Consider the following 13,245-nt stretch of genomic DNA (forward strand, 5'->3'; position numbering starts at 1 on the left):
GAACTCTGAGAAAAACGACCATCTGCAAGGGGCTGAGAGGCAGAAGCGTCCCCGGGCCCCTGGGGGCCCCTGGCGGGTGGGCCCCGGGACGCTTCCCCCCTCTCAGCATGGCCAGACCTCATGGAAGTCTGCCTGATCAAACTCGGAGAAAAATGACCATCGAACTCGGAGAAAAACGACCATCGGCAAGGGGCTGAGAGGCAGAAGCGTCCCCGGGCCCCTGGGGGGCCCTGGCAGGCGGGCCCCAGGACGCCTTTTCCCTCTCAGCAAGGCCAGACCTCACAGAGGTATGCCTGATCAAACTCGGAGAAAAACGACCATCGGCAAGGGGCTGAGAGGCAGAAGCATCCCCGGGCCCCTGGGGGCCCCTGGCAGGTGGGCCCCGGGACGCATCCCCCCTCTCAGCATGGCCAGACCTCATGGAAGTCTGCCTGATCAAACTCGGAGAAAAACGACCATCGAACTCGGAGAAAAACGACCATCGGCAAGGGGCAGAGAGGCAGAAGCGTCCCTAGGCCCCTGGGGGCCCCTGGCAGGCGGGCCCCGGGACACCTTCCCCCTCAAACTCGGTGAAAAAGGACCATCGGCAATGGGCTGAGAGGCAAGAGTGTCCCCAGGACATGGGGGCCCCGGCGGGCAGGCCCCAGGGCTGCTTTCCCCTGATTCAGAATCTCCGGAGGTCTGACTGACCCTCTCCCTAGTAATCCGGAGGAACATTACCCCCCTTTCTTGTAATCCGTGCACTCGAGGTGACAGAGGGGACCCAGGGCGCAAACGTGCCCGACCTCCTGGAGCCCTGGCTGGGATCCGGGAGGTGAATGGCATCTCATAGGGACTTCCAGGGAAGTCCGGCCATCTAGTCGCCCCATAGGAAAGCATTGCGGGCGACCAGATGGCCGTGGCGAGAGGGGCGACCAGATGGCCGGGACCGAAATGACGCCAATCTGCCTGCCCCGGGCCTTTAGGGCTCAGGAGCTGCAGGGCTCCAGGGCTCCGGGGCTCTGGGGCTCTGGGGCTGCAGGGATGCAGAGCTCGGGGACTGCAGGGCTCCACGGCTCGGGGGGCTGCAGGGCTCCAGGGCTCCAGGGCTCCAGGGCTCCAGGGCTCCAGGGCTGCAGGGCTCCAGGGCTCTGGGGCTTCAGGGCAGCAGGGCTCCAGGGCTCCGGGGCTCCAGGGCCCGGGACCCATGGAGCCCGTCCCGGGTACTTTCCCACTCTGCGGCCCGGAGGAGGGAGCCCCGAATGCCTGTGAGGTGCTGCCCGGGCATCGCTCATCTGGTCCCCAGCTGGGAACCACCAGCCCCGGGAGGGTGTTTGGGCATACCGTTGCACCTACTAATCTGGAGGAAAATTACCCCCCTTTCTTGTAATCCGTGCACTCGAGGTGACAGAGGGGACCCAGGGCACAAAACTGCCCGACCTCCTGGAGCCCAGGATGGGATCCGGGAGGCGAATGGCACCTCATAGGGACTTCCAGGGAAGTCCGGGCATCTAGTCGCCCCATAGGAAAGAATTGCGGGCGACCAGATGGCCGAGGCGAGAGGGGCGACCTGATGGCCGGGACCGAAAGGACGCCAATCTGCCTGCCTCGGGCCTGTAGGGCTCAGGAGCTGCAGGGCTCCGGGGCTCCGGGGCTGCAGGGCTCGGGGACTGCAGGGCTCCACGGCTCGGGGGGCTGCAGGGCTCCGGGGCTCCAGGGCTCCAGGGCTCCAGGGCTCCAGGGCTGCAGGGCTCCGGGGCTGCTGTGCTTCAGGGCAGCAGGGCTCCAGGGCTCCAGGGCCCAGGACCCATGGAGCCTATCCCTGGTACTTTGCCACTCTGCGGCCCGGAGGAGGGAGCCCTTTATGCCTGGGAGGTGTTCCCCGGGCTTCGCCCATCTGGTCCCCAGCAGGGAACTACCAGACCTGGGAGGGTGTTTGGGCATACCCTTGCACCTACTAATCCGGAGGAAAATTACCCCCCTTTCTTGTAATCTGTGCACTCGAGGTGACAGAGGGGACCCAGGGTGCAAACGTGCCCGACCTCCTGGAGCCCTGTCTCGGATCCGGGAGGCGAATGGCATCTCATAGGGACTTCCAGGGAAATCCGGCCATCTAGTCGCCCCATAGGAAAGCATTGCGGGCGACCAGATGGCCGTGGCGAGAGGGGCGACCAGATGGCCGGGACCGAAATGACGCCAATCTGCCTGCCCCGGGCCTTTAGGGCTCAGGAGCTGCAGGGCTCCAGGGCTCCGGGGCTCCGGGGCCCTGGGGCTGCAGGGATGCAGGGCTCGGGGACTGCAGGGCTCCACGGCTCGGGGGGCTGCAGGGCTCCGGGGCTGCAGGGCTCCAGGGCTCCAGGGCTCCAGTGCTGCAGGGCTCCAGGGCTCTGGGGCTTCAGGGCAGCAGGGCTCCAGGGCTCCGGGGCTCCAGGGCCCGGGACCCATGGAGCCCGTCCCGGGTACTTTCCCACTCTGCGGCCCGGAGGAGGGAGCCCCGAATGCCTGGGAGGTGCTGCCCGGGCATCGCTCATCTGGTCCCCAGCAGGGACCACCAGCCCCGGGAGGGTGTTTGGGCATACCCTTGCACGTACTAATCCGGAGGAAAATTACCCCCCTTTCTTGTAATCCGTGCACTCGAGGTGACAGAGGGGACCCAGGGCACAAAAGTGCCTGACCTCCTGGAGCCCAGGATGGGATCCGGGAGGCGAATGGCACCTCATAGGGACTTCCAGGGAAGTCCGGCCATCTAGTCGCCCCATAGGAAAGCATTGCGGGCGACCAGATGGCCGTGGCGAGAGGGGCGACCAGATGGCCGGGACCGAAATGACGCCAATCTGCCTGCCCCGGGCCTTTAGGGCTCAGGAGCTGCAGGGCTCCAGGGCTCCGGGGCTCCGGGGCCCTGGGGCTGCAGGGATGCAGGGCTCGGGGACTGCAGGGCTCCACGGCTCGGGGGCTGCAGGGCTCCGGGGCTGCAGGGCTCCAGGGCTCCAGTGCTGCAGGGCTCCAGGGCTCTGGGGCTTCAGGGCAGCAGGGCTCCAGGGCTCCGGGGCTCCAGGGCCCGGGACCCATGGAGCCCGTCCCGGGTACTTTCCCACTCTGCGGCCCGGAGGAGGGAGCCCCGAATGCCTGGGAGGTGCTGCCCGGGCATCGCTCATCTGGTCCCCAGAAGGGACCACCAGCCCCGGGAGGGTGTTTGGGCATACCCTTGCACGTACTAATCCGGAGGAAAATTACCCCCCTTTCTTGTAATCCGTGCACTCGAGGTGACAGAGGGGACCCAGGGCACAAAAGTGCCCGACCTCCTGGAGCCCAGGATGGGATCCGGGAGGCGAATGGCACCTCATAGGGACTTCCAGGGAAGTCCGGCCATCTAGTCGCCCCATAGGAAAGAATTGCGGGCGACCAGATGGCCGAGGCGAGAGGGGCGACCTGATGCCCGGGACCGAAAGGACGCCAATCTGCCTGCCTCGGGCCTGTAGGGCTCAGGAGCTGCAGGGTTCCGGGGCTGCAGGGCTCGGGGACTGCAGGACTCCACGGCTCGGGGGGCTGCAGGGCTCTGGGGCTCCAGAGCTCCAGGGCTCCAGGGCTGCAGGGCTCCGGGGCTGCTGGGCTCCAGGGCAGCAGGGCTCCAGGGCTCCAGGGCCCAGGACCCATGGAGCCTTTCCCGGGTACTTTGCCACTCTGCGGCCCGGAGGAGGGAGCCCCGGATGCCTGGGAGGTGTTCCCGGGCATTGCCCATCTGGTCCCCAGCAGGGAACCACCAGACCTGGGAGGGTGTTTGGGCATACCCTTGCACCTACTAATCCGGAGGAAAATTACCCCCCTTTCTTGTAATCTGTGCACTCGAGGTGACAGAGGGGACCCAGGGCGCAAACGTGCCCGACCTCCTGGAGCCCTGTCTCGGATCCGGGAGGCGAATGGCATCTCATAGGGACTTCCAGGGAAATCCGGCCATCTAGTCGCCCCATAGGAAAGCATTGCGGGCGACCAGATGGCCGTGGCGAGAGGGGCGACCTGATGGCCGGGACCGAAAGGACGCCAATCTGCCTGCCTCGGGCCTGTAGGGCTCAGGAGCTGCAGGGCTCCGGGGCTGCAGGGCTCGGGACTGCAGGACTCCACAGCTCGGGGGGCTGCAGGGCTCCGGGGCTCCAGGGCTCCAGGGCTCCAGGGCTCCAGGGCTGCAGGGCTCCGGGGCTGCTGGGCTCCAGGGCAGCAGGGCTCCAGGGCTCCAGGGCCCAGGACCCATGGAGCCTTTCCCGGGTACTTTGCCACTCTGCGGCCTGGAGGAGGGAGCCCCGGATGCCTGGGAGGTGTTCCCGGGCATCGCCCATCTGGTCCCCAGCAGGGAACCACCAGACCTGGGAGGGTGTTTGGGCATACCCTTGCACCTACTAATCCGGAGGAAAATTACCCCCCTTTCTTGTAATCTGTGCACTCGAGGTGACAGAGGAGACCCAGGGCGCAAACGTGCCTGACCTCCTGGAGCCCTGGCTGGGATCCGGGAGGCGAATGGCATCTCATAGGGACTTCCAGGGAAGTCCGGCCATCTAGTCGCCCCATAGAAAAGCATTTTAGGCGACCAGATGGCCGAGGCGAGAGGGGCGACCAGATAGCCGGGACCGAAATGACGCCAATCTGCCTGCCCCGGGCATGCAGGGCTCCGGGGCTGCAGGGCTCCTCGGGGGCTCCAGGGCTCCCGGGCTCCAGGGCTGCAGGGCTTCAGGGCTCCAGGGCTCCGGGGGGGCTCCAGGGCTCCAGGGGCTGTAGGGCTCTGGGGGCTCCAGGGCTCCGGGTGCTCCAGGGCTGCAGGGCTCCGGGGCTGCAGGGCTCCTCGGGGGCTGCAGGGCTCCTCGGGGGCTCCAGGGCTCCCGGGCTCCAGGGCTGCAGGGCTGCAGGGCTCCAGGGGGGCTCCTGGGCTCCAGGGGCTGTAGGGCTCCGGGGGCTCCAGGGTTCCGGGGGCTCCAGGGCTGCAGGACGGAGAGGTATTGCCACACCACCAGGCTCAAGCCCCGGCCTGCTCCCGGTCCCTGCTTCTGAAACCCTAGCCAGGCCGGAGAAAGAGCCTCCCTTGGCTCGGATGAACGCCTGGAACCCCGGCCGGCTTGCAGGACGGGGAAGCTCCAGCAAACCCATGGCCGGCCGTACGGAGCTCAAGCCCCGGGCCCGCTCCCGGTCCCTGCTTCCAAAACCCTAGCCAGGCCGGGGAGAGCCTCCCTTGGCCCTGATGAACGCCCGGAACCTCGGCCGGCTTGCGGGACGGGGAGGCTCCAGCAACCCCATAGCCTACCGGACGGAGCTCAAGCCCCGGGCCCGGTCCCTGCTTCCGAAACCCTAGCCAGCCCGGGGAGAGCCTCCCTTGGCCCCGATGAACGCCCGGAACCTTGGCCGGCTTGCAGGACGGAGCTCAGGCCCCAGGCCCAGCCTACCAACCCTAGCCGGGCCCGGGGAGAGCCTCCCGGTGGACCCCCCTGTCCCCAGCACCCAGACCCTGGGCCAGAACCAAGGAGTGTTAAGCCCAGGCCACGTCCTCTCCCCGACGGCCTGCCCGGGGAGCCCATTTTTGTTGACTATTAAGCCCCCACGTAGTGGGGGCTTACAGAACCTAGGGGAAGGACAAAAGTTGGAGTTAGCCCGGCCGCCAGCCCGCAGGGCCATCTGGTCGCCCAGCCCACAGGGCCATCTGGTCACCCTGCCCGCAGGGCAATCTGGTCGCGCAGCCAGGCAGCCAGATGACCCAGGACGACCCAGCGCCCGGATGGCCTGGGAGGATGCTGTACCCAGTCGCCCTTGCAGTCCAGCGAGGGTGGCCAGGCGCTGCTGCTGTTTGCCTTCCTGCTCGACTTGCCCATGCAGCAGTGGGAAGCGGAGGCCCGGCCGGCGGCGGCCCAGGCCATCTGGTCACCCTGCTGACCCGCAAGGGAAGGTGTGGCCCCCATCCCCGCACCACGGTGGGGCAGGGACGGGAGGGGAGGCCCCCCTGCCGAAGGGCACGTGGTGGAGGCAGCCTCCCACAGGCCCACGTTACCCCTCCGCATCCCTCCCGCCGGCCAGGCGGCAGAGGGACCCACCCCTGGGTGTGATGGAGGGAGGCTTCCACGGGCGCCCACGCACGGAAAGAGACAAAAGCTTGGCTCAGAGGATGACTTTCAATAGATCGCAGCGAGGTAGCTTCTCTGCTACTTACGAAACCCTGACCCAGATCGTCTACGAATGATTTAGCAACGGGTGCCCCACGAACATGCGCCTGATCAAACTCGGAGAAAAAGGACCATCGGCAAGGGGCTGAGAGGCAGGAGTGTCCCCGGGCCCCTGAGTGCCCCTGGCTGGCGGACCCCGGGATGCCTTCCGCCTCTAAGCATGGCCACACCTCATGGAAGTCTGCCTGATCAAACTCGGAGAAAAACGACCATCGAACCCTGATAAAAACAACCATCAACAAGGGGGCGAGAGGCAGTAAGCGTCCACGGGCCCCTGGGGCCCCTGGCGGGTGGGCCCCAGGACGACCTTCCCCTCTCTGCATGGCCAGACCTCACGGAGGTATGCCTGATCAAATTTGGAGAAAAACGACCATCGGCAAGGGGCTGAGAGGCAGGAGCGTCCCCGGGATCTTGGGGGCCCCTGGCAGGCAGGCCCCGGGATGCCTCCCCTCCTCTCAGCATGGCCGGACCTCATGGAAGTCTGCCTGATCAAACTCGGAAAAAAACAACCATCGAACTCGGCGAAAAACAACCATCGGCAAGGGGCCAAGAGGCAGAAGTGTCCACGGGCCCCTGGGGGCCCCTGGCAGGCGGTCCCCAGGACACCTTCCCCCCCTCAGCATGGCCAGACCTCACGGAGGTCTGTGCCTGATCAAACTCGGAGAAAACGGACCATCGGCAAGGGGCTGAGAGGCAGGAGCTTCCCCGGGCCCCTGGGGGCCCCTGGCAGGCGGGCCCCGGGACGCCTTCCCCCTCTCAGCATGGCCAGACATCATGGAAGTCTGCCTCATCAAACTCTTAGAAAAACGACCATCGAACCCTGATATAAACGACCATCGACAAGGGGCCGAGAGGCAGGATTGTTCCCGGGCCCCTGGGGGCCCCTGGCAGGCGGGCCCTGGGACGCCTTTCCCCTCTCAGCATGGCCAGACCTCACGGAGGTATGCCTGATCGAACTCGGAGAAAAACGACCATCGGCAAGGGGCTGAGAGGCAGAAGCGTCCCCGGGCCCCTGGGGGCCCCTGGCGGGTCGGCCCCAGGACGCCTTCCCCCTCTCAGCATGGCCAGACCTCATGGAAGTCTGCCTCATCAAACTCTTAGAAAAACGACCATCGAACCCTGATAAAAACGACCATCGGCAAGGGGCTGAGAGGCAGAAGCGTCCCCGGGCCCCTGGGGGCCCCTGGCGGGTGGGCCCCGGGACGCCTTCCCCCTCTCAGCATGGCCAGACCTCATGGAAATCTGCCTGATCAAACTCGGAGAAAAACTACCATCGAACTCGGAGAAAAACAAACATTGGCAAGGGGCTGAGAGGCAGAAGCTTCCCCGGGCCCCTGGGGCCCCTGGCAGGCGGGCCCTGGGACGCCTTTCCCCTCTCAGCATGGCCAGACCTCACGGAGGTATGCCTGATCGAACTCGGAGAAAAACGACCATCGGCAAGGGGCTGAGAGGCAGAAGCTTCCCCGGGCCCCTGGGGGCCCCTGGCGGGTGGGCCCCGGGACGCCTTCCCCCTCTCAGCATGGCCAGACCTCATGGAAGTCTGCCTGATCAAACTCGGAGAAAAACTACCATCGAACTCGGAGAAAAACAAACATCGGCAAGGGGCTGAGAGGCAGAAGCTTCCCCGGGCCCCTGGGGGCCCCTGGCAGGCGGGCCCTGGGACGCCTTTCCCCTCTCAGCATGGCCAGACCTCACGGAGGTATGCCTGATCGAACTCGGAGAAAAACGACCATCGGCAAGGGGCTGAGAGGCAGAAGCGTCCCCGGGCCCCTGGGGGGCCTGGCGGGTGGGTCCCGGGACGCCTTCCCCCTCTCAGCATGGCCAGACCTCATGGAAGTCTGCCTGATCAAACTCGGAGAAAAACAACCATCGAACTCGGAGAAAAACGACCATCGGCAAGGGGCTGAGAGGCAGAAGCGTCCCCGGGCCCCTGGGGGTCCCTGGCAGCCCCCGGGACGCCTTTCCCCTCTCAGCATGGCCAGACCTCACGGAGGTATACCTGATCGAACTCGGAGAAAAACGACCATCGGCAAGGGGCTGAGAGGCAGAAGCGTCCCCGGGCCCCTGGGGGCCCCTGGCGGGTGGGCCCCAGGACGCTTCCCCCCTCTCACCATGGCCAGACCTCATGGAAGTCTGCCTGATCAAACTCGGAGAAAAACGACCATCGAACTCGGAGAAAAACGACCATCGGCAAGGGGCTGAGAGGCAGAAGCGTCCCCGGGCCCCTGGGGGCCCCTGGCAGGCGGGCCCCAGGACTCCTTTTCCCTCTCAGCAAGGCCAGACCTCACAGAGGTATGCCTGATCAAACTCGGAGAAAAACGACCATCGGCAAGGGGCTGAGAGGCAGAAGCGTCCCCGGGCACCTGGGGGCCCCTGGCGGGTGGGCCCCGGGACGCATCCCCCCTCTCAGCATGGCCAGACCTCATGGAAGTCTGCCTGATCAAACTCGGAGAAAAACGACCATCGGCAAGGGGCTGAGAGGCAGAAGCGTCCCGGGCCCCTGGGGGCCCCTGGCGGGTGGACCCCGGGATGCCTTCCCCCTCTCAGCATGGCCAGACGTCATGGAAGTCTGCCTCATCAAACTCTTAGAAAAACGACCATCGAACCCTGATATAAACGACCATCGACAAGGGGCCGAGAGGCAGGATTGTTCCCGGGCCCCTGGGGGCCCCTGGCAGGCGGGCCCTGGGACGCCTTTCCCCTCTCAGGATGGCCAGACCTCACGGAGGTATGCCTGATCGAACTCGGAGAAAAACGACCATCGGCAAGGGGCTGAGAGGCAGAAGCGTCCCCAGGCCCCTGGGGGCCCCTGGCGGGTCGGCCCCGGGACGCCTTCCCCCTCTCAGCATGGCCAGACCTCATGGAAGTCTGCCTCATCAAACTCTTAGAAAAACGACCATCGAACCCTGATAAAAACGACCATCGGCAAGGGGCTGAGAGGCAGAAGCGTCCCCGGGCCCCTGGGGGCCCCTGGCGGGTGGGCCCCGGACGCCTTCCCCCTCTCAGCATGGCCAGACCTCATGGAAGTCTGCCTGATCAAACTTGGAGAAAAACTACCATCGAACTCGGAGAAAAACAAACATCGGCAAGGGGCTGAGAGGCAGAAGCTTCCCCGGGCCCCTGGGGGCCCCTGGCAGGTGGGCCCTGGGACGCCTTTCCCCTCTCAGCATGGCCAGACCTCATGGAAGTCTGCCTGATCAAACTCGGAGAAAAACAACCATCGAACTCGGAGAAAAATGACCATCGGCAAGGGGCTGAGAGGCAGAAGCGTCCCCGGGCCCCTGGGGGTCCCTGGCAGCCCCCGGGACGCCTTTCCCCTCTCAGCATGGCCAGACCTCACGGAGGTATACCTGATCGAACTCGGAGAAAAACGACCATCTGCAAGGGGCTGAGAGGCAGAAGCGTACCCGGGCCCCTGGGGGCCCCTGGCGGGTCGGCCCCGGGACGCCTTCCCCCTCTCAGCATGGCCAGACCTCATGGAAGTCTGCCTCATCAAACTCTTAGAAAAACGACCATCGAACCCTGATAAAAACGACCATCGGCAAGGGGCTGAGAGGCAGAATCGTCCCCGGGCCCCTGGGGGCCCCTGGCGGGTGGGCCCTGGGACGCCTTCCCCCTCTCAGCATGGCCAGACCTCATGGAAGTCTGCCTGATCAAACTCGGAGAAAAACTACCATCGAACTCGGAGAAAAACGACCATCGGCAAGGGGCTGAGAGGCAGAAGCTTCCCCGGGCCCCTGGGGGCCCCTGGCAGGCGGGCCCCGGGACGCCTTTCCCCTCTCAGCATGGCCAGACCTCACGGAGGTATGCCTGATCGAACTCGGAGAAAAACGACCATCGGCAAGGGGCTGAGAGGCAGAAGCGTCCCCGGGCCCCCGGGGGCCCCTGGGGGGTGGGTCAGGGAAGCCTTCCCCCTCTCAGCATGGCCAGACCTCATGGAAGTCTGCCTGATCAAACTCGGAGAAAAACAACCATCGAACTCGGAGAAAAACGACCATCGGCAAGGTGCTGAGAGGCAGAAGCGTCCTCGGGCTCCTGGGGGTCCCTGGCAGCCCCCGGGACGCCTTTCCCCTCTCAGCATGGCCAGACCTCACGGAGGTATACCTGATCGAACTCGGAGAAAAACGACCATCGGCAAGGGGCTGAGAGGCAGAAGCGTCCCCGGGCCCCTGGGGGCCCCTGGCGGGTGGGCCCCGGGACGCATCCCCCCTCTCAGCATGGCCAGACCTCATGGAAGTCTGCCTGATTAAACTCGGAGAAAAACGACCATCAAACTCGGAGAAAAACGACCATCGGCAAGGGGCTGAGAGGCAGAAGCGTCCCCGGGCGGCCCCTGGCAGGCGGGCCCCGGGACGCCTTTTCCCTCTCAGCAAGGCCAGACCTCACGGCGGTATGCCTGATCAAACTCGGAGAAAAACGACCATCGGCAAGGGGCTGAGAGGCAGAAGCGTCCCCGGGCCCCTCAGTGCCCCTGGCGGGTGGGCCCCGGGACGCCTCCCCCCTCTCAGCATGGCCAGACCTCATGGAAGTCTGCCTCATCAAACTCTTAGAAAAACGACCATCGAACCCTGATAAAAACGACCATCGACAAGGGGCCGAGAGGCAGGAGTGTCCCCGGGCCCCTGGGGGCCCCTGGCAGGCGGGCCCCGGGACGCCTTTCCCCTCTCAGCATGGCCAGACGTCACGGAGGTATGCCTGATCAAACTCAGAGAAAAACGACCTTCGGCAAGGGGCTGAGAGGCAGAAGCGTCCCCGGGCCCCTGGGGGTCCCTGGCAGCCCCCGGGACGCCTTTCCCCTCTCAGCATGGCCAGACCTCAACGAGGTATACCTGATCGAACTCTGAGAAAAACGACCATCTGCAAGGGGCTGAGAGGCAGAAGCGTCCCCGGGCCCCTGGGGGCCCCTGGCGGGTGGGCCCCGGGACGCTTCCCCCCTCTCAGCATGGCCAGACCTCATGGAAGTCTGCCTGATCAAACTCGGAGAAAAATGACCATCGAACTCGGAGAAAAACGACCATCGGCAAGGGGCTGAGAGGCAGAAGCGTCCCCGGGCCCCTGGGGGGCCCTGGCAGGCGGGCCCCAGGACGCCTTTTCCCTCTCAGCAAGGCCAGACCTCACAGAGGTATGCCTGATCAAACTCGGAGAAAAACGACCATCGGCAAGGGGCTGAGAGGCAGAAGCATCCCCGGGCCCCTGGGGGCCCCTGGCAGGTGGGCCCCGGGACGCATCCCCCCTCTCAGCATGGCCAGACCTCATGGAAGTCTGCCTGATCAAACTCGGAGAAAAACGACCATCGAACTCGGAGAAAAACGACCATCGGCAAGGGGCAGAGAGGCAGAAGCGTCCCTAGGCCCCTGGGGGCCCCTGGCAGGCGGGCCCCGGGACACCTTCCCCCTCAAACTCGGTGAAAAAGGACCATCGGCAATGGGCTGAGAGGCAAGAGTGTCCCCAGGACATGGGGGCCCCGGCGGGCAGGCCCCAGGGCTGCTTTCCCCTGATTCAGAATCTCCGGAGGTCTGACTGACCCTCTCCCTAGTAATCCGGAGGAACATTACCCCCCTTTCTTGTAATCCGTGCACTCGAGGTGACAGAGGGGACCCAGGGCGCAAACGTGCCCGACCTCCTGGAGCCCTGGCTGGGATCCGGGAGGTGAATGGCATCTCATAGGGACTTCCAGGGAAGTCCGGCCATCTAGTCGCCCCATAGGAAAGCATTGCGGGCGACCAGATGGCCGTGGCGAGAGGGGCGACCAGATGGCCGGGACCGAAATGACGCCAATCTGCCTGCCCCGGGCCTTTAGGGCTCAGGAGCTGCAGGGCTCCAGGGCTCCGGGGCTCTGGGGCTCTGGGGCTGCAGGGATGCAGAGCTCGGGGACTGCAGGGCTCCACGGCTCGGGGGGCTGCAGGGCTCCAGGGCTCCAGGGCTCCAGGGCTCCAGGGCTCCAGGGCTGCAGGGCTCCAGGGCTCTGGGGCTTCAGGGCAGCAGGGCTCCAGGGCTCCGGGGCTCCAGGGCCCGGGACCCATGGAGCCCGTCCCGGGTACTTTCCCACTCTGCGGCCCGGAGGAGGGAGCCCCGAATGCCTGTGAGGTGCTGCCCTGGCATCGCTCATCTGGTCCCCAGCTGGGAACCACCAGCCCCGGGAGGGTGTTTGGGCATACCGTTGCACCTACTAATCTGGAGGAAAATTACCCCCCTTTCTTGTAATCCGTGCACTCGAGGTGACAGAGGGGACCCAGGGCACAAAACTGCCCGACCTCCTGGAGCCCAGGATGGGATCCGGGAGGCGAATGGCACCTCATAGGGACTTCCAGGGAAGTCCGGGCATCTAGTCGCCCCATAGGAAAGAATTGCGGGCGACCAGATGGCCGAGGCGAGAGGGGCGACCTGATGGCCGGGACCGAAAGGACGCCAATCTGCCTGCCTCGGGCCTGTAGGGCTCAGGAGCTGCAGGGCTCCGGGGCTCCGGGGCTGCAGGGCTCGGGGACTGCAGGGCTCCACGGCTCGGGGGGCTGCAGGGCTCCGGGGCTCCAGGGCTCCAGGGCTCCAGGGCTCCAGGGCTGCAGGGCTCCGGGGCTGCTGTGCTCCAGGGCAGCAGGGCTCCAGGGCTCCAGGGCCCAGGACCCATGGAGCCTATCCCTGGTACTTTGCCACTCTGCGGCCCGGAGGAGGGAGCCCTTTATGCCTGGGAGGTGTTCCCCGGGCTTCGCCCATCTGGTCCCCAGCAGGGAACTACCAGACCTGGGAGGGTGTTTGGGCATACCCTTGCACCTACTAATCCGGAGGAAAATTACCCCCCTTTCTTGTAATCTGTGCACTCGAGGTGACAGAGGGGACCCAGGGCGCAAACGTGCCCGACCTCCTGGAGCCCTGTCTCGGATCCGGGAGGCGAATGGCATCTCATAGGGACTTCCAGGGAAATCCGGCCATCTAGTCGCCCCATAGGAAAGCATTGCGGGCGACCAGATGGCCGTGGCGAGAGGGGCGACCAGATGGCCGGGACCGAAATGACGCCAATCTGCCTGCCCCGGGCCTTTAGGGCTCAGGAGCTGCAGGGCTCCAGGGCTCCGGG

The sequence above is a fragment of the Lissotriton vulgaris genome, chromosome 5 (assembly GCF_964263255.1).
Source record: "Lissotriton vulgaris chromosome 5, aLisVul1.2, whole genome shotgun sequence".
Taxonomy (NCBI): domain Eukaryota; kingdom Metazoa; phylum Chordata; class Amphibia; order Caudata; family Salamandridae; genus Lissotriton; species Lissotriton vulgaris.